Raw genomic sequence first — 26,502 nt, 5'->3', positions numbered from 1 at the left:
TCAGGAATTGGATAAGAAAAGAAAATGTCCTACTACAGCATTTGAAAGATTCTAAAATGATAAAACAATGTATTTGTAGAGTAATTAATTCATGAGGTGTTAATTTGTTCAGTTAGGCTCTCAAACACTGGTATTTATTGCTTTATAGAAAGGTGAGTTTTTTTTCTAGCTAGGGACTGATGTAGCCTTCTCCAGTATTTTTTGTGCTGACATCAAATAGCTTATTTTCTTGGAAAGGAGGAGGGTTTGGGAGGGAAAAAGCAGAAGAGAAAAAGTTGGTATGTATGTCTGCCTAATCTAGTATAAACTAAGGATGACTTCTCTTGACTCTAATGATGTATGCAATATGATGATGCCATTTTGAAAGACAGATGTTTAAGTCTGTACTGCAATCCTGTGAGACTAAAGCATTTTATCATTAACATCCAGGGGTAGTGGTTTTTTGTGGGTTTTTTTTGTTTTGTTTTGTTTTTTGTATTCCAGTTCATGAGTAATAACACATTACATTAATGCTCTAATTGTCTTTTAAATGGAATAAAAACTACCTTTTTAGTCATGTTTCATTACTTGTTATGCTAATTAGATAGTGTCTCAAGAAATTAATGTGTAGTGGGGCAATTGTATTTTTCAGATTGTCTGCTAAAATTACTCAGAACAGCAGTGTAAGCAAGTAGAATTATTGCCAAGAGTTATATTTGTCATTCATTTAGATAATATAGCCTCCAAATCTTGAGTCATCAGTTGTGTTATTTCTTAGTACCTCTTTGGACTCAAAGTTGAATGGAGAAAATCTTGTAATTAGAGATCTTTACAGAAATTCCACAGCTGGAGACTGACAGCTGGAGGAAAGTGTGTGTTGCTGAACAAATGCTGTACTGATTTAGAGACATTGTGTGTTGGATGTTGCTTTGTTGAATTTTTGCATGACTTCTGATGTCTACCAGATAATGACCATTCAAAGTTTAAAAGCAGTGAATCCTGGAAGCATTGTAAACAGTTTAGTTTGACAATTATTTTTGTGATTATTTCCCCATTCCCCCACCTCGTTCAGAACAATTTGCTCTTTGAAAATGAGCTAGTATGAGCAGTGAGAACTTGTCTGAAAGTTGAACTCTTAGGAGCAATATGAAAATTGTCCTTTTTTTCCCCCTAAGTACAGACTTTGAGCTCCTATATTCACAGATCACAGTGAGTGAGAATTCCATGTCAAGTTCAAGATAAGGCTTTATTTCCACCGTCATTTTGCACCTGATCTGGTTAGTGTATGCCCAGTTGACTAAAAGACTTGGGACAAATCGGAATAACAATGCATCAAGTAAGACATGTTCCTAAAAATGTTTCCAACAATAGTACAGTATTGTTCTTCAATCTGAGAAAAGAAGGGGATAAGGAATGGCCCTTCAGATACTTCTCTAGTTATGCTTTAGGTAGCCAATACCATGTTTGCGTTACAGGTGTATTCATGTATGACTCTGTTAGTCTTTTATAAATGCAGTACCACTTGAAATCCTAACAGAGTGCCTCAGTCTGCAAGAGAATGGACTCCTCTAGTAAACTTCTGTTCCCCAAGGACATTTCTGTATAATCAAGTTATTAGTTGTAGCACAACATTACTGTGAAATGCCATTCTTTAGGAACTGAATCAAAATATTAGTATTCAGGTGTGTAGTTTGTAGAATAACAATCTTATTTACAATGAACTTTCTCTTAAATCCATTTTCTTTTAGAAAGTAAGTACTTTAACAGCTATCAGCAAGTTGAGAGACTAAAGTTTGCCTTAGGAATTAAACATATTTTTGATAAAAATCTTGCAATGACTTTCTCTCAAAAGACACCAAGTGTGTAAATATATTTTTTTAAAGCAGGAAGAGAAGGAGGAAAAATTTTGAGGTGGGCAGATTTCATAGCTTTTCTTCTTGCATCCTTCAGTTCAGTTTCCATTTTCCTTTTTCCAGTCTTGTCTGTCCATTGTTAGGCGATGTAAGTTATGGGTATATTTTTTGTTATCAGACAGCTTTGTTGTGTAAGCAATTAGCAATAGCCTACACTATAAAACTTAGGAGGTAAGTTCTCTTGGAAAGTGGGGAAAAAATGTTGTTTTTTAAACCTTGAGAACTGTGGGAAGTAGGAGGATAATATTTTAATGGAATTTGGATAGTCCATGTTATCTTTTTGTTCTTCTTCCCCAAACTTTTCTAAACTCAGGATAAGAATCTGTGAATGTTTTGAAAGATCAGTACAGGGAATATTTCTGTGAGTTTAAATTTCAGTCCCTTGAATCTCTAACTGAAGTTTCACGAAACTTGGAGGCAAGAGCAGAGTTTAGACAAGTAGCAGAATAGCAGACATTAGACAAGTGTACTGTAACTTTACAGAAAGATTTTACCACGATAAAAAGACAAGTTGCTGAAGAGGAGGGAAAATGAGTACTTCTGCAATGAAATTCTACAAGCACACTTCAGTAGAGTGATTTGTTTATTTCTGAGATAAGCAACAGGAAAAAAAAATGAATAACAGCAAGGAAATGAACTTCGCATCTTCTCTTCTAGAGAAGGAGAAAGTTCTTTTGTTTCCTATAAAAACAAGTTTCAAAAGCTAGTTTGAAATCCTCTTGCTTTCAAGGTAGACCTCAGCTGCTTACTGTACAGCTTACTTCAAATTCCCACTGACCTCTGAAAGTTATAGCATGTATCAAATATTGTGGCAAATTTCAAAAGCAATTCTTTGAAAATAAAACCTCATTTCTTTTTTCTAATGTCTAGTAATTAAGCACAACTGTTGTCTTCAGAAAGAGAGTGGGGCAGGATTATGCCAGCTGAAGATAAGAAAGTAAGAACAAAACAAAAAAAAAATGACCCTCTTTCCAAGAATGTCTTATTTCTTGTTTCCTTAGTGTTAGTTTGGAATATATCAAAACAGCTCTCTCCATTGATATACTTAACTGTATTACACTGTTCTTGAGGGGAAAAGTATCAGAAGACACAGTTGTTTCCAGAAACCTTTTGAAGATAAATGAAAGTGTCACTGATATTTCTCAGAATAAAAATAGGTATCCAATTTCTTATCATGATTCTATCAGCCTACTAATTGGACAAGTCAATTGAAGGACTACTAATTCACCAGGCAAAAAGCCAGATGATTAATAAAGGCTATTTTCATGAAAACAACATATGTAAAATTTAAATCTCTTTAGAAAGAGTATTTGAAAAGTCTTGTTTCTGTAAGTATTTCCTATAAAAACTGTTGTGAGAAGTTTCTTTTAGTATTCTTATTCATGAATAACTTTAGCAAGCTTAAAGTTGATTATTCCTTCAATTTTTATTTAATACCTTTTTTCTTTATGGCTAGCTAATTGGATTCTTTCTGCTAGTATGTATATTACCTCTTTCTGTGTTCTGTCTGCTACTTGTCTTTGATTATCTTGGACAGCAACATCTTGGAGAAATTTATGTCACTAAATGTAGTTTCTTCACTACAAGTTAATTCCCATTTTAATTTTGTGCACTTGCTTTCTAAATGTGGCTATTCACTAGTAATAAGCCATTGTCATCTTGCCCTATTTCTGTATAATTTAACTTCCAGATGTTGAGCTTTATAGAAGAAACTGTCTTTGAAAAGAAAACAAACAAAAATAAAACAGATTGTCAACCTCTTTAATTCCTACCCCAGACTAGTGTAGGATATAGACATATAGAGGATTGGGTGGCCAGCAGGGACAGGGTGGTGATTGTCCCTCTCAACTCTGCCCTCGTGAGGCCCCATCTGGAGTACTGCATCTATGTCTGTGGCCCCCAGTATGAGAAAGACAGAGATCTGTTGGAGAGGTTCCAGAGGAGGGCCACAAAGATCATTAGAGGACTGGAGCACCTGCCCTATGAAGACAGGCTGAGGGAGCTAGGCTTGTTCAGCCTGGAGAGTAGAAGGCTGCGGGGTGACCTCATTGCAGCCTTCCAAAAGGGAGCCTGTAAACAGGAGCAGAGCCAGCTCTTTGAAAGGGTAGATAATGGTAGGACAGGGGAAATTGGTTTTAAGTTGAAGGAGGGAAGATTTAGGTTGGATATCAGGGGGAAGTTCTTTACCAAGAAAGTGGTGAGGTGCTGGAACAGATTGTCCAGGGAGGTTGTAGGTGCCCCATCCCTGGGGGTGTTCAAGGCAGAGTTGGATGGGGCCATGGGCAGCCTGGTCTAGTATTAAACATGGAGGTTGGCAGCCTTATCTGTGACGGGGGAGTTGGAGCTTGATGGTCCTTGAAGTCCCTTCCAACCCAAGCCATTCTATGATTCTATGATTGCCTTTTAACTTTTTAAAGAAATCTATCCTTGTCTTACAGCCAACCATGCTCGTTAATTCTCAGTACTTTATCTGTTCCACTGGAGCATATTTTGATTTTGCTTCTCTTTCCTTCTATTTCTAGAATCCTGCAAACCCAGACTTCTTTTTTATCAGTTCTGTGAAAATTTGATATCCTGTCATTTGACATCATTCCCTGCTCAGGAAGAATCTTTTGGAGTTTAGAATTTCAGTTTTATTCTCTCTGCTCTCTGTGTTCAGCCTAGATGTCTGACATTTCTTGGTTTTTCTGAACTCCATTCTGTGAGTATGAGCTTCTAATATAAGGCCAGAAAGGACAGTTTGGTTGACTTGTGTAATACTCAATTATCTCAATCCAAGCATTTTCTCATGAGCTCTGTACAGGGGATCATATAGCAGTAGGCCAGATAAATTTTTCCTGAAATATGTTTGCTTTTAATCATAAAGATTGACTTTTAAGAATTCTGGAAAATCAAGAAGGAAGAAATTAAGAATATGGTGGATCTATATACATAACTCCGAGTAGTCATTAGGACACATTTGTGTGAATGGAATATTGAAAACAGATGTGTAAGATTCTTTTAAATCTTTGAGGTTCAGCTATAGCTAGTTATGCTTTGTCTTGCTTTTTGCTTGTTACTTTGGCAGCATAAATAGGACTTTTATTGGCTTTACAGTTGTTCATGCTTTCATTTTTTTATATGAATTTCAGTGCAAATAATTCATTGCTTCTTTTTGCACAGTGCTCTCCATAAATACTGACATGTATACATTAAATAAATAAACAAATAAAACATATCACCCATGTTTTGAGGCTTCAGTGAACAACACGGGAAGGAATATAAATTGATATCCCTCTTGATGTATACATGTTCACGTGTTTTAAAACTAACTTCAGACCTAGCTCCTCTGTTTAAGTCATCTGACAGCATTTCTTTTAAGAGATTGCAGATAAAAATTGAATAATATGGTGACTTAATTTATTTCCATAAAATTCTTATCCTTGATGGCGTGACATCCTAATAACACAGTTTGTCAAAAATCTGTGTATATCGAAAATAGAATTTTAAAAATGCAAATTATTTGGGTCTTAAAGTGCTGCAAAATCAGATAATTTCTACTACACTATAGCAGGAATACATCAATTTGAAGGCTGATTTAAAATTACATACTTAATTAGGTAAAATAATTCTATTTTTAAGGGATTTTTTTGTTTGTTTGTTTTAAGCATTATACACTTACCTGAAGAATTGGCTGGTATTCAATAAATTCTAGATTTTTAGCATAATAGATACACATGCAACTTTGTCAAACTATGTTCTGACTATATGCTTTATCTATCAAAGCAAAGTGACTCAGAGTACACACAGAATTTCCTAGAATAGGAATAAATTGAGTGACATGTCCTTTAATTGAAGATGCTATTTTTACTGAGCCAGTAGTTTCATGATCTAGTTATCAATATTCTTGAAACAAAGACAGTTACCACTAAGTTGCTAAGTGACTGGAAATTTGCATAAGGGGGAAGTATTACTATAAAGATAAGGACTAGACCACTCACTTGTAATGTTTCTAGTTTAAAACAGAGAATTTCTGTCTGATTTCTCAAGTTCAGTCTTTTGACACTAATGTGGCAGCAACTGGTGCAAAAAAAAAAAAATGTTTTGTCCTCTTGGACTCTAAGTATGAAGAAATACGTTAGAACACTTGAATCATAATGTGACCCACTGCAGGATTACTTTGCACAGGGAGCTCTGTTTCCTTGTTACCCAAAGAGGTTGCCTTCTGCTCTGAAATAGGAAGGCCTTCTTAGTGTTGTAATAATTGTATTGCTATGGACATGTTCTTTGATTGTTCGTTGGGTTTTTTTTGTTTTTGTTTTTTAAGAAATGAAAGCACTTTATTTATTAGAAGTCTTCGGACTACTTGTGCCTTCTGATAAACTGAGAGCAAGATGGCATGCAACCTCAATCCTGAGCAGTGTATACCTGTGCCACAGCTCTTCTCACTTCCACTTTTTGGCACATCTCCATGTAGTATCGCTCTGTAGTATGTTTTAGCTAATGACACTCGTAGTGATTTTATTGAAACTGAATCTGTATTAAGGGAGTAACAGACAACCTAATTTACAACAGAGAAAAGGTCGCTGGGAGTGGTGGTGGCTACAGAATGTTCAAAATCAGATATAGCAAATCATCAAGATAGTATTTCTGGATTTTTCAAATATTTTGAGGGTCTGTATAATTTTCATCACAACAGTAGTATGGGTATGGATGTGATATGGATGATAGAAGTCATAACTTAGCTTGCACTACATTTGGTGTTGACCACAATGAATTGAACAAGAAGATGAAAGCAGGCAAAAGGAGATTGATCTACAAAGCTGATGAATATAAAAACATGCAAATTTGGTAGTAGCATCTAGAGTCTGGAAGGAGTCATAATATTTGTACAACAAAAGATGATTATTACGTACATCTCTAAGAAATTGTGTGCATTTTGAAGGCAAATATTAAGTGATACATGTATGTTGTTCCTTTGCACCAGAGCACCTTTATAACGCTTTCATTTCTCTAAAGTGCAGGGGATTTTTTTAAAACAAATCAGTTGTTATCCCTTGATCTTTTGTCTTGCACTGATAGTGTTTGACATACAGCTGTTAACAGTATTAATGACTTCTAAGGAATTTCATGGGTGAGTTATCATTTTAATGTATTCTTCTGGATCAGAACTTTTTACTTCCCTTTTTACTCCCCCCATTTTAACATCATATTGTATCTAGGGGATACAATTTTTCATCATATATTAAACACAGTCTTTTAATCAACAACATAAAGCTACTATTCCTGTCTGAACATGAACATCCCTAACAATGACACATAGTACTTGCCACAGCACTGGTATAAGTACTTACACTGTTGTTAACTGGGTGAATTTAATAATATATCCATTAGCACTTTCTGTTTTCAAGCTTATTAAACTTGAGTTATCTATTTCATTTTGGTACTGTTTACTGCTGTTATATCCAAGTCCAACTGCCAGTACTGGTCTGTTAAGGGTACTTTAATACTCTATAGCAAAAATTTTGACTATAGAAAGTAGCTTCTAGCAAATCCAGTAGTAAAAGTTAAATTAGATGCTCCTCCTGGACAAAAAGTATACCAAGCAAGAGCTCCAAACTTGACTATTTGCAGAAATAAATTGTCCTCATTTTAAATCTAGTATATTAAGATGTAATAACACTATATTCTTTAAGTGACAAAGTTCTAGTTACTTTTACTTTTCTTTACTGAAATAGATTCAGTCAAACATTAAATTGGTAGTAAGGTTGTAGCTCAAACTCGAACTTAGAAAACACAGGATCATAAGCCTGACTTATTCTACTTACTCCTCTTCAGTAGCATAGATCACTAAATACTGCACAGTAACTTGGAGGTGAATTGGTTTTTAGTCATCTATTTTCCAATTTTATCCTGAAGAGATTATTTGGCACAGTCTTGGTCATGTAAGACAAGGAATTTTCCCATTAATTTAACAGGGGATGTGTCTGAATGCAAGGAACACAGGTCTGAAAGCAGTCTACAGGGCCAGCCTCAGCAGTTATGACCTCAAGTTGCACATGGGGAGATTCAGGTTGGATGTTAGGAAAAACATCTCTGAAAGAGTAATTAGGCACGGGCTGCCCAGGGAGGTGGTCAATTCACAGTCTCTGGAGGCGTTCAGGAAATGTTTAGATATTATCCTGAAGGACATGGAATTATTGGATGGACTTACTGGTAGGAATTATTGGTGGTATGTGGATGGTTGGACTGAATGATCTAGAATTACCAACCTTGATGGTTCTATGATTCTATAAGTCATCACTCCCGAGATTTTGGTGGCAGCTCAAGAGGTTCCCTTCTTTCCCCCTCTGATAGTACCACGGTTCGTGCTGTCGTGTATTCATTCAGTTGAAATATATTTCTATTTTCCTGCATATTTTCAGCTTGCTCACTTCAGTCTGATTCTTACTTTGTCTATGAAACCCACAGTATGCAACATAGTGCATTATGAGGCAAAGTGAGAACTCAGCTAATAGCAGTATCTGATATGAGCCATGAAGTTATCAAACTTCTAACCATACTTTGCTGTCTCTGCTCTGGAGTTCTTACATGGTGTTGCTACAATTTATGAACAAACTGATTCCAATTATTTTTTCAGAGCTATATTTGAGATCAATAAGGCCAAGTGATGTCCTTGATAAACAAGCTGTGTATTAATTAAAAGTAAAATAAAGAAAGCACTGCATGTAAATTGTAACAAGAATAAAGCAAAATTCATGGGAGTGAGATATTATGCAAGTAGCAAGCAGTATCCATTACCATTATCTCAATATTTCCTTCAAATATGTTTTTATAAAAGACTAGGAAAGCGGTTTGCGTTGAGTCCCCCTAAGGGGTTTGTCATATATACTAATTCATGTTTGGAGGAAGCTAGGGGGATGCAGTTGCCCATTAAATAAAGATCGTTAGCAAGCTGCTCAGCATTCTCAGCCTCAGAAGGGTAGATCAAAATCTAAATAAGTATTCCATGCTGGTCACTCCAGCTTCTCAAAGATGATTGTGTGTCGCATTGTGAAGATGATGTCTGTCATACAGATATGTATCAGATTTATGTGAAATGAAATTTGTTTACTTAATCTATTGTTCTTTATTTGCAACTGATATGAGATTTAGTATCTATTGACATTGCTTGTAGATGATTTTAAGTCTTCATTTTTATATTTATTGTAATAACTAACTTAATTTAGGATTTATTGTAAAAGTGACTGTAATATCCCCATTCTCATCTTTCTCAGGAGAAATGTTGTTCTAATTGGCAATATTAGCAAGTTAGAGGATAACACGGCATTATTAGTTCTGCTGTCACATTCTAATCCTTGTGAATATCTTGTGGTAGCATGCAAGTACAGAACTGCTTCTGTCTTAAGCAAAAGCATTGCTTCAGATAATGTCTGTGTTTATACGTGTTTATACGTGAGCATGATGCTAATGTGTGTCTCTGTGGGTATTAAAGAAATCTATAAACAGCTCACACTGAAAGTAATGCCCCCTATTAATTTCCATGGAAACTATAATAGATACAAAGAGCACAATAACACTATTTGATAGATGAAATTATCAGTTACTAAACATTGGTTTTCAGCATAGTCACCATTAGCAATGCATTTTTTCCAGCACTTAACAGGAGGCTGCATGCTGAGCACAAAAAAATCTACATGGCCGTCCAGAACATAGCTTGTCTTTCATGTCACCGTCACTGCTGAAATACACCACCCACTGCCACACTGTGCTTGCATCCACAGTTTGATCTCCATGTATGTTCAGCAAGTGTCAATGGGCACCATTTTTTTCCACATGAAGGAATTCAACGACACACCTTTGCTTCACGTGTACTTCCTTGTCAGATGCCATTTTGTCAGACTACCCCTCTAGTACCATCTGTAGCATGGCAAGAAAATGTAACATAATATTGATGGGAAGGTTCAACCTCTACTGCCATACTGTGAATATCCACCACTGACATTATGGGTTAACTTAGCAAAATAGGAGTCATTACTTAAGGAACAGCCCACGCAAGTACAGAGAAACTTTCTGCAAGGCAGAGGGCTATTTAAAATTAAATTAATAAATTCTCTGTGGGCAGTTTGGCAAACACAGAAGGGTGGAAGAGTTTCTGTCCATATTTTCAGGTCCCTTTTTAAATGTCTAGTGTAGGGGAGTGATGTAGCTATGAAATATCACTTGCTGATTGTGTTTCATGTTTCTTCAGAATAAACTGAAGTGGCTCAATTATTTGCTTGAAGGTAATCTGATCTCTGTTTTTCTTCTACTCATGTCAGTCATGAGTAGAATACCTAGTGAGTACTATACCTAGTGATCTGGGGATAAGCCATCCCAATTGAATGCAAAATGCAACAGTATGAGAAATACCTTTGAGATATATGTTTAAGATATAACTTAAAACAAGAGCTGGTACTGTACAGTAATCTTTGAACACTTGTGATCTATTTGGATGTTTCTTCAAGCAGTCTGCTCATTATTACCATAGGTGCTTGTATGCTTCATTCTGTTAAGTTTGATTATGGAGACTGAGAATTTAAGATAAAGCCCTTTCAGAGTAGATGGGGCTGCTCAACTCTCTTCTGTAATTTTATTCCTTGCATCTTTTCAATCCAAGTGCCTTAGCCTTTTTTTCCCTGATGTTATTTGTAGATTCTGTAGCTATTCAGTTTACTTTGGATCACATTAAATTTCTTGTGTTGGCAGTCTTTGCAATTATGCCGCATTCAGTAAATCTCTGATGAGGCTAAATTGACTTCTAAAGAGCCTTTGAAGGCCTCATTACCATCTGTTTCTGTCCTGACATTCTATAATAGTCACATATTCCTGAATTACTAGCAGTGCCAAATAAGTGCTTGATTACCTGTCCTTTTGCAGTATAAATTTTCTGGGATAATGTCTGTATCTTTTGTTTCAGATAGCATATTCTTTACAGCTGTGATAGAGGTGGTAACCTTGTAACTGGGATGTAGATGTGACTGTATGATAACAGGTCAATTGATACAGTAACATACTACATGTATGTAGCTCTTTCTAAGTTGCAAACAAAAATGTTTTCCAGTTTGTAAATCGGTTGGGATTTAAGTTCTTGTTCAGATAACAGCAAAATATTTGAGTATCTTCAGACATGGGAGGAGGACAGTGAGGTTCACTTATGCAACAGTAGCTTTTTATGAGCAAATATTGTAAGCTGCTGTTGCAGTAGTTAAACAAGTCAAATTACCCATACTAATTACTTCAACCCAGAATATCCTAAACATTCTATTGTCTCATTTATCATTTTATATACCAAGACTGAATTCTAAAGAGAAAGTTGTTGCTTTATAAAAACGTAGTGACAGAAAATGTGCCAGGAAAGGAAGAAAAGTAAGTATTAAAAAACTGTGCAGGATTATTATTTTTATTTGCTCTTTGATTTCTGAAATTTTTATGCAAAGAGGAGAATAAGCTCAGTTTACCTCTTCCTTTCTCTTCACCTTTTATTTACTTATTTTCAAAGGGGAATAAAGTAGTTTGGTTTTATTAAAGTATTTTAGTTAGCAGCAGAATGTTGTTAAGAGTTTCTTCACTGAAACTGTAATGTTTACAACAGGTTACAAACTAGGAATAATTAGTAGATGGAACCTGTTGCAGAAATGTGCATCTGTGAAACAATGAAATGTTTCTCATTAAGAGAATGAGCCTGAAGAATAGGTTGGTTTTGATGTTTTGTTTTTTCCTATTTAGGTGTTGTCTTCTTCCTACTATTAAGGCATACTTCAGCACTTTAAGCTAATTAGTGCTGGTAAATTTTTAAACTTCTATTTTGAGAAGATTTGTTTTATTCTCTCTTAAATCTTGATCTGAAGGAACTTAAAAATTAAAATGGTTTTATTAATTCCTTTCTCTTTTTTTGCATGCATGGATTTGTGACTTAAAAGCTACCAACTAGTTCACCAACATAGTTGCCATGGCAGGCAGGGGTCACACCTGCTGGTAGTTATTGAAAATTTGTTACTATTTTAAACTTTAAGATTGTAAAATAAATCTTTATGGTGTGGAAAAAACTTTTTGACTCTTTTAAGCAAAAGTAGAAAGTGAACTAAATGCCTAGAGAACTCCTAAGTTACCAGCCTTCTGTATCTTCATTTCTAATATTTGTTGCTTTTCAGTTGTGTTTCCAGTTCATGACACTCTCCTGAAACTTCTTGTTGAATAAATAATTTGAAAAGAAAAAGAAATTACTATGAGTAGTTGAATGTTCATTGACAAGTGTGCGTTTGCAGGAATTCATCTGCGAAAATTAATATTTTATTTTAATTCCTCTGTGGAATAAATTATTTTTCTCAGTAATAGAATTTCCATAGAAATGTTTCTGTTGCACTTTTATCTTTTATGATGAATTTAGTAAATAATGTTTCTGACTTTCCTAGAAGGAAAGAGTATGGAAGGATGTTGTGTCTCCTTAACTGTGGATAAGAACAGAGGTAGAAGCCAGATATAGATGAATCATGTTTAACTTGCTTTGAATTGCATCTGTCTGCCTTCTCAAAATGTGTGCTCATCTGAAAGAAATAAAATATCTACATGGTTCATAGGTGAGAACCTTTTGTATGAATGTTGATTTCTCCTATTAGACAGCCAATCACATATTGTTTTATTACTAATTGAAAGCCACTGTAGTAAGAAAAGGTCTTGGTATATAGTGTGTTGAGTTCTTCCAAGCTGAACAAATCACACAGTTATTTCTTACTGAAGCAGGACGTGGTTTTACACTATGCGCTTGAAATCTTTCTCAATTTAAGAAAAAAATATTGTTAGATCAAGTGTATAAAATGATGACCTAGAGCTTTCCTGCTGAAACATCACCAAAGGTGTGAAACTGATATTGTTTGCTAGTGATAACTGGCTATGAAATGGAGTGGGAAATGAACATCTAAGGAAAAAAAAAAGATTGTTCTAAAGCTTCCTGACTTGTTTTCTTTTCATATTGACTGGAGAAGGTTGTCATGCTGTTACTGCAGGTCTTGGATTGGAAAGAAAAGTGTTACAAGTCTGAACTTTGCAAACAGTAGTGATATATGATACAAGTGCACTTGTTCCATTAAGCACAGAGAAACTTTGATGTATTGGGCTCTAACCATGAACTTTCCAACTCCAGTTCCTTTTCACTGCTTAATATCTTGCTTTAGAGTCCAAGGTGGGCTTCAGAGAAGGCAGCTAAGAAACATCACTCTTGATTTTGTTGTTTTCTCTAATCAATGAAACGTTTGGTAACTTGCATGGAAGCGTGCAAATAAGCTGGTTTACATTGTATACTGTGGTGGAGTTTGACTGAATAACTTAGTCAATACTTACCTGTAAAGAAGGGTCAGTCTCTGGTTAGTCTGTAGTGTCTGTAACATAACAGTGGTAAGAAGGATCCATCTAGCCATGTTTTCTTTGATGCTAGTTAATAATACTTGGAGAGAGAAGATAAGGACAAAATCACATCATTGTACGCACATATTCTCCAGCTCTTGCTGAACTTTATACTCCTAAGTTCATACTGAATTTGTTGTGAGCATCCTTTTTGTGAATTCATAACCATTGTTAGTACTCACTTAGCTTTTCTAGTGTTTCACATCTATAGTTCTACTGTTTAATAATGAACTGTGCACAAAAGTAGACTTTCTTTATTAGCTTAATTTGGTGCCTTGTAGCTACCGTGAGAAACTTTACAGAGAAAACTGTTCTACCTTTTTCATCATCATGCAATTCTTTAAGTTAGGACTCACAGCCCTCCACTGTCTTGACTCTCTTCCCATCCATTAAGTGCTTAATGTCTCTTGTTATCACATAACAAATGTAGCTGCAGTGGATGTTATCCAGTAACATGTTCAGAATTTCCTTTTTGAATTGTTACGTCTGAATACAAGTGCACCTGTCATATAGCTATTACAAATTCAATAAATGCAATCACCTTTTAATTGTAATTCTTTTAAAAATGAATGTATTTTTGGAATAATTTTATACTGTTTTTTTAATAAAGATAAGCCATAAAGAAACAAACAAATGAAAATAAAAGATATCAAGATGTTAGTACTACTACTAGTTCAAGCTCAAGATCATTCTGTTGAATTCATATAATAAAAAAATAAATTTCAATGTAGTTCTAAGGCATTGAGAAAAGCAGTGATACATCTGAAGCAAGCAACATGCACTAAAGACAGCAGATATATTTATTGCTTCCTGCACCATTTAATTGGCTTTTTCAGTGAGTATTTCTGGATATCTCTAACAGTGTAATTACAAGGTAGCTTCAGAGAGTGGATAGCAGGCAAGACACAACTCACACTGATTTTTGCCTATGAACTCTGCAGTCAGGAGGAGCAAATTAACTAAGAGTAGAGAGAGAGAGAATAATAGAATTTATTAATAATGTGTATGAGAGAACAAAAATCAAGAAAATGCTGTACTACACATACAATATAAGTTTAGATAGAGAATAGGATCTTTCCCTTCAGAATGGAATCTGATTCTGTAGTATGTAGAAGCTGGGAAAAAAAAGAAAAATGAGAAGATAATAGCCAAACAAAAATGTTTAAAAAGGTGAATATTTAAAAAAAAAAAAAAAAAAAAAGGCATGTATAGTAATACTTGTCATAATGTTCATACCAGCAAAAAATAAGGTTGCTTTGATAGATGCTGAAATTTCAGTTGTTAGTCCTGGTGTTTGGAAATTATTTAGTTGCTTAATTTGAGTGTGAATGGCAAGAAATGGAAGAGTAGTTTGGTAGAGGTTCGGGTGGGTTTTGCTGTTCTTTTATTTAATCCTCTCAATTTAAAGTGCTTGCAGTTTTTAGAGTAGTCAGTTCACCAAAAGTAATTGTGACTGAAATGTTAAGATGTATTTGATCAGAAGAAAATGCTGACACAAAGATGGCAGTTAGTTTAATGGCATTATTTCCAAGTAATAGGTACATAGGTTGTATTTATTTAGAGTTCATTTGAGCTTTCACTATAAGCTTATATAACTATTATTAAGTTGAAATTTGTAAATTGTCTGCTCAGTGTATGATGCAATGTAAGACATTATATAATTGGTTTTTTCTTAAGTGTTAGGCTTCATACTTTAGTGTTAAAATATGGACTATTGGTTAGGGTAAAAATTTAATGTAATATAAAGCTCATATAAAAAGTCAGATCACTGGTTCACTGTTTCTCATTATAACAGTAAATTGATGTATTGGTGTTTATACTGGAATTTATAAATCTGATATAAATCTAATACTTAGTAATCACATGGGAACATAACCACATAGAAGGGTAGATGGGGCAGGGACTGCAAGGTGAATGGCATTCTGTCTTCTCAGTGTTTAAAAGTTTAATAAGCCAGGTGCAAGGGGCTGCACGCAGAAGCTGATGATATTGGAGCTGATCCTACTTTGTGTCCTGGTCTATGACCAGAACAATGAAATACGCTGTGCTTCCCTTGGTTTGAAGGTCATAGCATGCTGGAGGGAAGCAGATCCAGAGGGGATATGACTGTTCACCAGCTGCCTCTAGTTCTAGCAGGAACATCATATAGTTAAGCAAAGACAAGCACAAAGTGCATATGACTGTCCCAGATGCCAGCAGACATCTCCTCCAAATTAGATTTGGAGATATCTCTTTGGTCAACTCTGCTTTTACTGTTAAGTACATTATGTAAGAACTGGGATGATGGCACTTGAAAAACAGTCAGTTAGAAACAGAAGCTTCAGTCAAGATAAAACTGAAATTACTTTATCCTCGTTTCTCTAAGTGTTGCCCAATGTACTGCAGCTAGGTCAGAAGCTTCGTCATTATCTTTTTCAAATCTTATTAGTTAAGTGTGGCAAGATTCCAACAACTTCATGCTGTCAGGGAAGTTGGACTTTATTTTAACATTCCCAGATCAATTAATTTTCCATATAAGGAAATTCCACAGTAAAGTCTAATTTATTAAACTTCAGACTTTAAACTTATTTTCTGTTATAACTTTTTTGTATTTATTCTGCAACTATTGGTTGTAGATAGGTTTCTCTTGCATGTTGCTGTACCTCAGTGTAGAATGGGTGAATTTAAGGTAGTTGAAATAGATAAGAAAGTGAACTTTGATTTCTGCAGCAAGTATACTGAACCTAGATTGCTGTGGATATGCAATGTAAGCAGTCTCATTTCAGAAATCCAATTTTCAGGTAGCTGAATGTCATTTTGATCTGGCCTTGTCTCATTCTTCTAGTGCATGCTTGGAAGAAATAAAAAGCACTTTCAATTTGAAGCATGCTTCCAGAGAGTTTCCTGTAAGATATGTACTGCACTAGTATGGACTGAAAAAGAATAGTTCATGAGATGAGCAAATGTCGTGAGATAAGAAAGCTGCACTGTCAGATTTCACTTTGAAGGATGTGCATCTCTTCGGGTGACTGTATTTATAGATCATAATTTCAAATGTATGCTTTAGAAACCCTCTGGGAATTTGTTGCATTTTTTTCACCTCTGAGCAATCATTCCTGTTATCAAATTTTCCTGAGTATATGCTGGTCAGCACCTCATTTCTAACAACAGAGAAGCTATAATTTAGTCAGATTCTTGCAATGAGCAATGATTATATAGCGACAACAGTTGCTTGTTTTTATGTTCTGACACGTGTTGAGTCGTGTAATGGTGTACAGGTTGCTTATTTTTGGTAGTATTTCTGCATACCCATGTTCTTAACTTTTTTTTTCTTTCTTTTTTTGTTTTATTTATTTTCTATTTTATTTCTCCTAGGTTGAGGTACTTACCCACCAGATACTGCCATGGATTTGGGTTTTTTTTTTTTTTTTGAGTTACTGTACAATTGGATTCTTCCTCTCCTAGTGCATGACCATTTCTAGAGATAAATCTTACTAAATTTAATTGCAGCACTACTTGTGTCCTCTGTCGAAACCACCTACCAGGACAGCAGGTAGCTCCAGTGTTCTCTATCTGTCAGATCAATGGTCACAGCATGGTTCTGAGCTATAAGGGCATATCTACTGATAAAAATTGGAATTACTGAATATCCTAGTTGTATAATTTTTGCTGTATAGATTGGAGAATAGTAAAACTATGTTAAATTCTTTGAGTTTCATACCTGTTCTTTTTCTTCTTTTGAAATCTTTAATCTGCTTCAAAGTATCTTCAGTTTTAAACTTTGAATGTTAGTAAAATCATGATCTGAAGGATACTATTTTATTTTCATTCCACCTGATTTCAATTTGAGTAAAATACATTACTGATACACACAGATTACAAAAGATTACCTCAAAGACTGATATTAGTGTAGTGTGTCAAGGAAAACTTTGGATAGTGCTTTAAATATATAAATATATATTTCCGTGTGTTTTTTTCCTTATCTTGTCTTTTGTATACCATCCATTCACTTACACTTTTGCTGGCCTTTTTACTGTAGTAAGTGGATCAAGTTAGGTCGTGCAAAACACACTTTAAAGAAAAAAGAATCCTGGCTATCTACATGGATAGATAAGACTTCATGAAATATTTGAATTCACTTCACCTCTGAGATTCATTACTTTGCAGATGACTTTGAGTCTGTAGAACAAGAACTGGACTAACAGTTCAGACACTAAATATTTAATTTTTTTGTTTCTGTTCTCATCCTTGCAGTGAAATCCTGTTAATAGAAGTGTATGCAATATTTATATCTCAATTTAAAATACTATGCACAGCAGCTCAATGCTATCTGCTCATAACACCTTCAAGTAAGATCTCTTCTTCTCTTGCAGTCTATATGTGTTTTAAGACTTTCAGGCATAAGATAAAAGAAAGGATTAACATTTTGTTTCTGTGGAGTAAACACACAGTAGATTATACATATTCTGTAAGATTACTGTTTTTTTTTTTTTGTTTGGGATTTTTTTTTTTTTTTTGCATTTAATGGACTTGATTTAAATAACTGACTTCAATTAAAATAATATCTGATAACTTGCCATTGCAGTTTTTGGCCCACTGACTTGTTTTCCTTCCTACCTGACCTCTCCTGTAGTCACCTCTTGTACTCCTTCACAGATGTTCGTGAATTTTTGGGTTGGTTTCTGGGTTTGTTCGTTAAAATTATTTTCTTTGTAATCTAACGTGGTTATCACACTGCTTTTTAGTTGCTTATATTGTGAACTTAATGTTATACAAATGTGAATGTACGTAGAACAGTGTCCATCAGAAAGTTCAAATTGTGAATATGAAAGTATTTTTCCATTGTAGCTCTGTCTTAGGCCACTATATAGCAAGAGATAAAGACTTTTTATGGAAAAGTTGAAATAGAATCCTTTTTTGTACCTGCTGTATCTGAAGTATCTGCTAGTGGTCTCTTCTACTAAATGTTAGGTGATTTAGTATAAAATCAGGAAAAAAACCCACAGTTTTGTAAATCGTTTTTTTAAAAACAAACACTTCTGTTGCTACAGTTCCTTTTATGCTGTAGGGTCTTGAAAGTCACTGGGCAGTTTGCTCCAAAACTTGAAGCTGTCAAGTTATCTAAGCAAACATAATTGGAAAACTATTTCCTAATACAGTACATTTTGTGAGCTACTGAGAATGAACTGGAACTTAATTTGCCCCTCAGGACACTTAACTGAGTTTCATACATTGTTTTCAGGATGGTGAGGTAATTTCTACTGTACTCACTGCATGCAGATGTGCATCTGTTAAATTGTGTTGGAATTATGCCAAATTCCACTTATTAAGAGAAATACTTTTGTGATACAGTCTTCAACTAGTTGTCTGTGACTGCTTTTTGTTGAAATGACTAGAATGTGATAAAACAAATGTCTCAAGCCTCCTACATAAATATACACCATAGTGAATATCTTCAGCTTTGATTTCCAAACTAGATTGCAATGAGGTTTTCGGAAGTGTGCATGAGTGCTTGCAAAGGTATTTCTTCTTCAGCAATGGTTGTTTAGGATACTATCTTCATTTTAAAGAAAAGAGAGAGAAGAATAGTGGAAATATAGGAGTTCCAGAAGAATACAGAAGGGCCCATGCAATGATGGGCTGCAGTTCTCAGTCATCATATAACTCCTAGATTGGAGGTGAGGCTTTTCCAAGCTATATAAACGTGAATGGCTTTCACAGGTGCTTTATGCCAAGACCAGTAGTAGCTTTGTGTTGGTTGAATAGTTTCTGATTATGGCTTCAGTCCCTGGGTTGTAAGGAAGTCATTCCTGTTTCCTGAGACCTGACTGGAATACCTAAAGTATCCCTGTGCAGCAGCAGTACCTTGGTAGGTGTTTGTGCATCATCCTGTTCCCCTAAGTAATGTGCCTCCTGTTCCTCCCAAGCAGATTTAAACTAAATACATCTATGGAACTCAAATTTGCTATATTTGACTTGTTGCAGTTGACTATCTGCATGAACGAAAAATGAGGTGAGAAGAGTTTGAAAGCTGGCTGCTCTGCAATATGAAATAGTCAAAGGCAATTCTAAGAAAAGCTGGAAGTTCAGTAAACATTGAAGAAATGAATATGCATTTAATAATATTCCTTTCCAAATATTTGCAGTTAAGCAGAAGTGTTCTTCCTGGCTATAAACAAAGTCTGCCATTCTTCCCACTGTTAACTGCATCCGTTTACAGAACTGTGCCAAAATGGAGAGCAATTCATTTGGTCTTAGTACCTTAAGCTATATTGCTATCATATACGAAGAATACATTAAACAAGCCACTAATTTATAACTGTAGTTCTTCTACTTCTCTAGCTTTGAAAATTTGATAAGAATGAAAAATGAGAGGCTAACTTTTGAGATGTTCTGAGGAGAGGGGGGTTAAAATGATTGAACAGGCATAAAAACAATTTATAAGGACATGGATTTACATTGTTCTGTGAAAAGTAAAGAATGGATAACCAGGTATAAAACTAAAAGAAAGGGCATTACTTAGGGGAACCTGTTTGTTATTAATGCACTGTTTGATAAGTTTGGAAAATATGCAGGTGTTTACTAAGAATATTTCTTCTTGTCTTACACAACATAAAATATTTATTAAACGCTTTGGAGAGAAAACTAAACAGTTTTGTCTACTCTTTCTTCTTGGGGAAGTACATGTACGTATGTGTACATAACAGTCTTTATTTTGAGAGAAAATCATTTTTAATACTATTTTTTAAATGTATGGTTTTTATTCAGCAGATGAAGACAACTTACATGTTTAAAGAAAAAATGTTACTTAAATTATAGTGCAAAAAATAAACAGCTAAATAGCTATTTATTTTAGAAGAGATAGGCAAAGTAGGAGGAGAGGGAGAGTTTCCCTCTATTCTTTTAATATCCTGTATTGTTCAGATAACTGACATGGGATCTCTTCCTCTTTCCCACATTCTTTTTTGATCGAAACCTCTTCCCCAGGAAAAAAAAAAAAAAAAAAGAGCCTCAATTTTGAAGAAACAAAATGCAGAAATGATCTCATCAAAACCATATTCAACACTACAAAAATCTTAGTGGGACTAGCTATATTCTGCTGTGAACAAATCTTTGTATCTGAAATTCATTCTGGAGAAGACAGTGTACTCAGTATCACTGTCTTCTCAGAGCACCTCTTTGCCTTAGATAGCTGAGGTATGAGAACCATGGCAGGTCTCAAGTTTGCAGGAAGTTGTAAAACCACAGTGATAAGGCTCAAAGTTCTACAAGAAAGAGTTTAATCTCCACATTAAATCAGTATTTTATTGAATTTTCTGTGTGAAAATACAAAATACTATACATTTTAGTATTCAAACTCAAAGCTGAAATTAACAATAAAGCTCGCAACTACCATGTGAAGCAGACTGGAAATAACTCTTGAAATCCATATCATGTGCTAAGTTGATATCATGTATATGGTTCATTATTTAACACATAAATATGTTGGAATGCACCAACTTACTTAATCCTCAGCTTCATCTAAATGTTGCAAAGCTACTTTGAAAAATTTGGGATGTATTCTTTTCTTTGAGGCCTTATACATTTAGAAGAAAGAGATATGCTGTGGGTTTCCTTAAGCATTTGAGGCTTTCCCTGAAGTTACTCTTGCCTAATTCTCTGAATATGAAAACTCAGACTGTAGGATGGGGAAGCAATTAGACAGAGGCATGGAAAGGTCAGTGTTCTTCTGAAAGTCAGAAACTCCAGATCATCAAACTAACTGCAAACCATAGTTTACTAGAATTCTGCTTGTCAGAATTTTAGTCAATGAGCTTTTGCAAGTTTGTGAAGCAGTTGCTTCCTTGAAGGCTGAGAGTGAGATTTGCTGAATTAGATTGAACTGCACAAACAGAACTCTGGAGGGAAAAGGCAATTTCTCAGTTAATATTAAATCTGTTGAGAGGAGGTGCTGGTCCACTGTACCTAGGTTTTCCTTTCTTTTCCTTGTTCTCTGTGGCGTTCCTTTTTTTTGATGAACTCGGCCATTGGGTCTCCTTCTCTCTCTTTTTCTCTCAGCATTCGATCCAGATCCTCATTGTCGATATAACAGGCCAAAGGTTTTTGCATCTCTTTTATTGCATCTTCTACATTCTGCTGCTGTTGCCTCCCCTGTGCTAATCTATTTCCCCATCTGGCATATTGTACATCTCATTTAGACTTTGTTTCATCTTTCTGCTTCTGCTCAAGGTATTCCTTCACAAGGTCTCTCTTGCAGCCTGACTTGTCGTGGAAGATGGTTTCTGTGTGTCGCGATTCCTCTTCCAAGTGCTTGCTACTTCTCTCCTGCTTTCTGAGCTCCTGCTGCTCTCTCCGCAGCACGCCAGATGATACCAAACCAGCTCTGGCCCCAGACATCATGTTGCCCTTCTTGGGAGATCCCTTATCATTGGGGTAGCAATGATGTGAGTGATCAGGGGGACTTTTTGAACCATGCTGACCCTTTCCAGAAGTCAGAGCCCTGTGATTTTTCCACTGGGGAGAAAGGTCTGCCTTAGAGGCATTTTGAGTACCCCTTCATGGAGGTGGAGAATCAGAGTCACGATGGAGCTTTTTTACTGGGGAAGCATCTTTCATTCTACTCAACTTTTTCTGACCAGGTGCAAATTATGAAGGAATAATTATTTCTTTCACGATCTGTTTGTAACCTACATTTCATCTTAGGGAATGGGCTTGTTAAAAAAAAAAATAAAAAAAAATTGTACCAATAATACTAATAGCTCATTTTATCTATTTCCTGATAAAATGTGGAGTCACTTTAGACACTCCTGAATGCATTTTAAAGGACTTATTTTTTTTTCCTGTCATTAATTATTAACAGCTGTTTTTACACACATTTCACCACTGGTTATTTGTGAGGTGAGGGATAAACATCCACTGCAACTCCCCAGGATGAGAAAGGGTTAGACTGACCTAACATTAAATTGGTGGGTAGTTTTGGATTGTACTACACATATAACCAGTGCCTTAAGTAGATTCCTCAGTTTGTCAGTCTTACAAATGAAAGTAATATTTCAGTGATCTTACTTCATTTGTACTACTTCCTTTTCCTCAATACCAAGAGACACAGAAGCGGTAAAACTTTGAACTACTTAATAAATTAATCTCTAAGAGCAATAGAGCACTTGTGCAGTGTCTAGGTATTAAATAAATATAACTTTGTTGTAATGTGAACAGTTGCAACAATCACTAACTGCTTCAAGACTTGTACATTAATTTATCCCTTGAACAGTTATTTCAGTCACTCAGGATTTTAGATATACACTACAATAAGATGGGAAGTTCTGTGAGACAAACAAGCCATTTGTCATATGATATCTAATCACCTTAAGAGTTTAAAAGTTATTTAGCATACTACTCCAAATTTAAAGACCATTCAAAACTGAACTCAGATACCCAGAATCAAGACTTCTAGCACAGATGTTGCTTAAGGCTTTATCTCAGGACCACGTATTTCAACATAGATATTTAAGGAGTTATCACATCATGTTATTTTGCCTTTTCCGTACAGGATGGACATGTAAAGATATTTTAGAAAGTTGACAAAAAAAAAAAAAAAGAATTAATTCTGGACTGCAGGTGAAATGAATTTAGAACATTACTTTCATCTCCCTTAGCTTTCTGTGTGAAAAGCTATATTGATTAGCTGCTTAAGATTCCAGCCACATGTTGTACAGAATTCTAACTTAGGTCTGGATTTCAAATAAGTATGTTTCAGAGTTCTTCAAATCATTAAAGCAGTGACTTTCTTGACTTTGTCACAGTGGGATTTAAAATTAATTCTTTATGCCTCTTACTTTCTGATTTGCTTTTGAAACAGTATTTCACTTAAATGCATCCCTCTTAAATTTCAGCTATGTCTTTGAAACTTAATGTTGTGATGTATTTTTTATTTATGTTGCAAAACAGTAGTGGCTTCAGTTTCAGAAGTAATGGTCTTTCTGGCTCGTTGCTTTTTGATTATTTGTTAATCTAGTGCTGTGTTTTCATCTGTGTCTTTTGGGTTTGTTTGGTGCTGGTTTTTTTGTTTGTTTTTGTGTTTTTGAGTCCATAGTTTCTTCCATCATTAATTGCTGTAAGTTGACTTCTCAGACATTGACTTCTCAGACATTTTCTTAATTTACTAATAAATGTATGTTCCTTACAATTAAATATATAAATACATCTATTTTACTGAATCTAATAATATCTAATAAGTGTGCTTTGTCCACATTAGAACTTGATATTTTGAAGGCTTAATGTTCTGTTAGGAAAAAAAAATCAAACTCAGAACAAAAAAATCACTAAAATCAAAACATGATTTTAGTACTGCCTTTTATTAAGGTAGTATAAATATTATGGGAAATTCAGTAAATACTCTTCCTGACAAGTCATACAGACGTGTGTGGCTAGGAGCATGTAATTGCTTCCAATATTTTCCTTCTTACATTTGCAATTTAAAGCCTATGCAGTGGCTTCTCTGGAAGTGCTGTAGTTTGCAAGGCAGTGTAATGAGCAGCTGGTGAAGATGGTTCTTCCAGACGCCAGGGAGTCTGTATAGACCTTTCATGACTGCCATACTACTGTCAAACTGTCATGGGATAAATGAAGATTTTTTAAAGCATATTTGCTGGTCTTTTGAGTAGCTGCTTTTAGAATGTTCTAGATATTCCAGTCTTTTCCTTAAATACCATGATAAAGAAGGTGGAATGCAACTAGGTCTGTTTCATTGCACACAGTAATTAGAAGTGAGAGACCTAAAGGGAAAACTGCCAGTATTCCTGGAGTGTCGCAGTGCCTGACTTCAGGCTGTATTTCTATTTAAAGCAATGACTGAGATGTTCAAGAATTCTTCTGTAGGACAAAGTATCTTCAAGGCTGATTCCGTGGATGATATAGAACCAGTCATCTAATCAAGTTGTTGTGTTTTTTTTTTTTTTAACTGTTCGTCTCTGACAGGAATTGTTGAGAATAGCTGAAGATTAGGATTTCACTGAAAAGTTGAAGGGAAATCTACTGTTTATTGTTAAAGGGGTATATAGAGAAATGTAAATAATTAGATTATTCAAATAGGAAATAGGAATCAAATGAGCAGTCTACGGAGTTTTTGACATCCTGTGTCTCACCGTCAAGTCTGTAAAATCCGATATTTTCACCTTGAAATAATAAATGACCTCAATTTTCAAAAGCACATGTACACATAGAATGTATATCACGTAGAAGCCTTCAGAGCAGTGAGAAGTTAGTTGAAATCAGGTTTAGGGTGGTACGTCTCATAATCAACTATCCATGAGATTCTGAGGGAAAAAAATATCATTTTATCACACAAGTAATTGTTTTGTCTAGTGCTTCCTATTTTTGAATGTTTCATTTTGCAATACTGCTAGCAATGACTCTATATGTGCCTTACTTAGTATGCACAGTTTTTTGTTTTAATAAGTGGATAATTCAGCAGTAGAATATTGCCTAATGTGTTTAGAAAGATAATACCACAGAGATGCTAAAATTAGGGCCACTCTTAGATAGCTTTCTTCTATCAGCCTTATGTAGAAGATAAGAGGAACTGAGCCCAGTGAATTCAATTTGCCAAAATTAACACAGGTGTTGACAAAAAGATGTGAGTAAATATTAAAAAGGATTAATTTAGGAAGGAAGTGACCTCAGTTTGTGTTGTGCTCTTGTAATTTCTGTTTGTTTTCTACTTTGTGGTCTTGAAAACTTGCAGTAAAAGCAGAACCTGTCTATACTATGTAAGCATAGGAATGGTGGCTGTCATCTCTGTTTTATTTAATTGTTAAGCTTTGCTTTTTGCAGCTCAATTACAGAGTTGAGCTGTTTTTCTTGCAGAAAAATATTCCAGTACAGCTTGAAGTCACTGAACCCCTAGAGGTAATTTCTTTCTTAATTCAGAGTAGTCCAATTGAACATACAGACAATTGAGAAAAAAAATGATACTTAATACTTCTAGTCTTTGCATTTCAATAATTCTTTTTAAATTTTGCTGCTACATTTCTGATACTACACTGATTTCCTCTCTTCTGTAACATCTGACATGGTTCTGAATCATGTACATTACAATTTTGATTCTCAGTGTTTTTGGCTGTCGATTAAGAGACTTCTGGCAATCTGTTAATTATATTCTTATGAATAGTCCAGTCAGTATATTGAATCCAGCTGTGTTTTCTAGTCTGAAATAATTATCTGCCATGTGAAATGTTAATATCTAATTATTTTTTTAACCAACTGATTTCTTCATGTAAGTGAATTTCTGTTTAAAAACAAGTTCTCATAAAAGTCTTGGGCTTTTACATCCACAGACTCAATTAAAATGAATGCATCGGAAATATTAAAAAGATTTTTTCATATTAATATGAACTTTCTATTCCATTCTAAAGTACCTTTAACATCAAGTCAATGACCTGTGCAATAGTAAATTTTCATCCTAAAAAGTGATGTTAGCTTTTTTTAACTCTGTGGAATGTTGATCATTATATCAATATTTACAGTATATATGTCCTCTGAGTACAGAACTTCATGCAGTATATACCTTCAGAGTTGGCTTGTTCGTTTTCCTGAGAATGTGGGTAACAGGAGTACACAAAAAGAGCCAATCTTACTATTTATGACTTGATTATTTAAAAATTCTTTAACTGCCAACATCTGAAAGCAAAGAGAAAAGTAACCATTCCCAATGCTACTCTTAATGGAGGATCATATAAGTTGAACAGAAATAAGTTCTATTGTGAAAAATGAATGACAGACCAGTTTTAGTAGATTGTGCAGCACAGTGCTTCTACAAATTATCTTTTCACTGGAAATAGAAATGTGTTTTGGAAGTTACCTAAAACAGCAACAGAAAAATAATATGAATATAATAGTGAATATAATTATGTTAAGCGCCTAAAATTGATTTAAATTTTTTTGTACGAATTGAAAGTATGTGTAATTATACTCATGAAAATGAATTTGTTTACAAAAAAAGTCTGCTGTGAGAACCTACTTTGCCTGCTGTTGACAATTTAGCATTAACATTTTGAATACCTAATGATGAGTTAAGGATGTGCTATCCTTACTATTTAATATTAACTTTATCTTTATTCCCAAAAGCAGAACTATATTCTATGACATTGAGATTTTTTTTAACATATGTTTTCTTTGGAATGTGTAAGATTGCTCTTATTTATGATACCTA

At 34.7% G+C, this 26,502-nt stretch overlaps 1 protein-coding gene across 8 annotated transcripts in view; it reads left to right on the top strand.

The window, feature by feature from the left end:
• The window catches only part of STXBP6 (syntaxin binding protein 6), a 79,328-nt gene that overhangs the window by 32,219 nt on the left and 20,607 nt on the right, over positions 1-26,502 (top strand). Inside the window, exon 1 of one of the 8 annotated variants that reach the window (XM_046941753.1) lies at positions 757-25,199. The gene's annotated coding sequence lies outside the window, so the exon portion shown is untranslated. 8 annotated transcript variants of the gene reach the window in all.

This window comes from Gallus gallus, chromosome 5 (assembly GCF_016699485.2).
Source record: "Gallus gallus isolate bGalGal1 chromosome 5, bGalGal1.mat.broiler.GRCg7b, whole genome shotgun sequence".
NCBI lineage: Eukaryota > Metazoa > Chordata > Aves > Galliformes > Phasianidae > Gallus > Gallus gallus.
The sequence above is the reverse complement of the archived record's forward strand: the minus strand, read 5'-3'. Positions and strand labels throughout refer to the sequence as shown.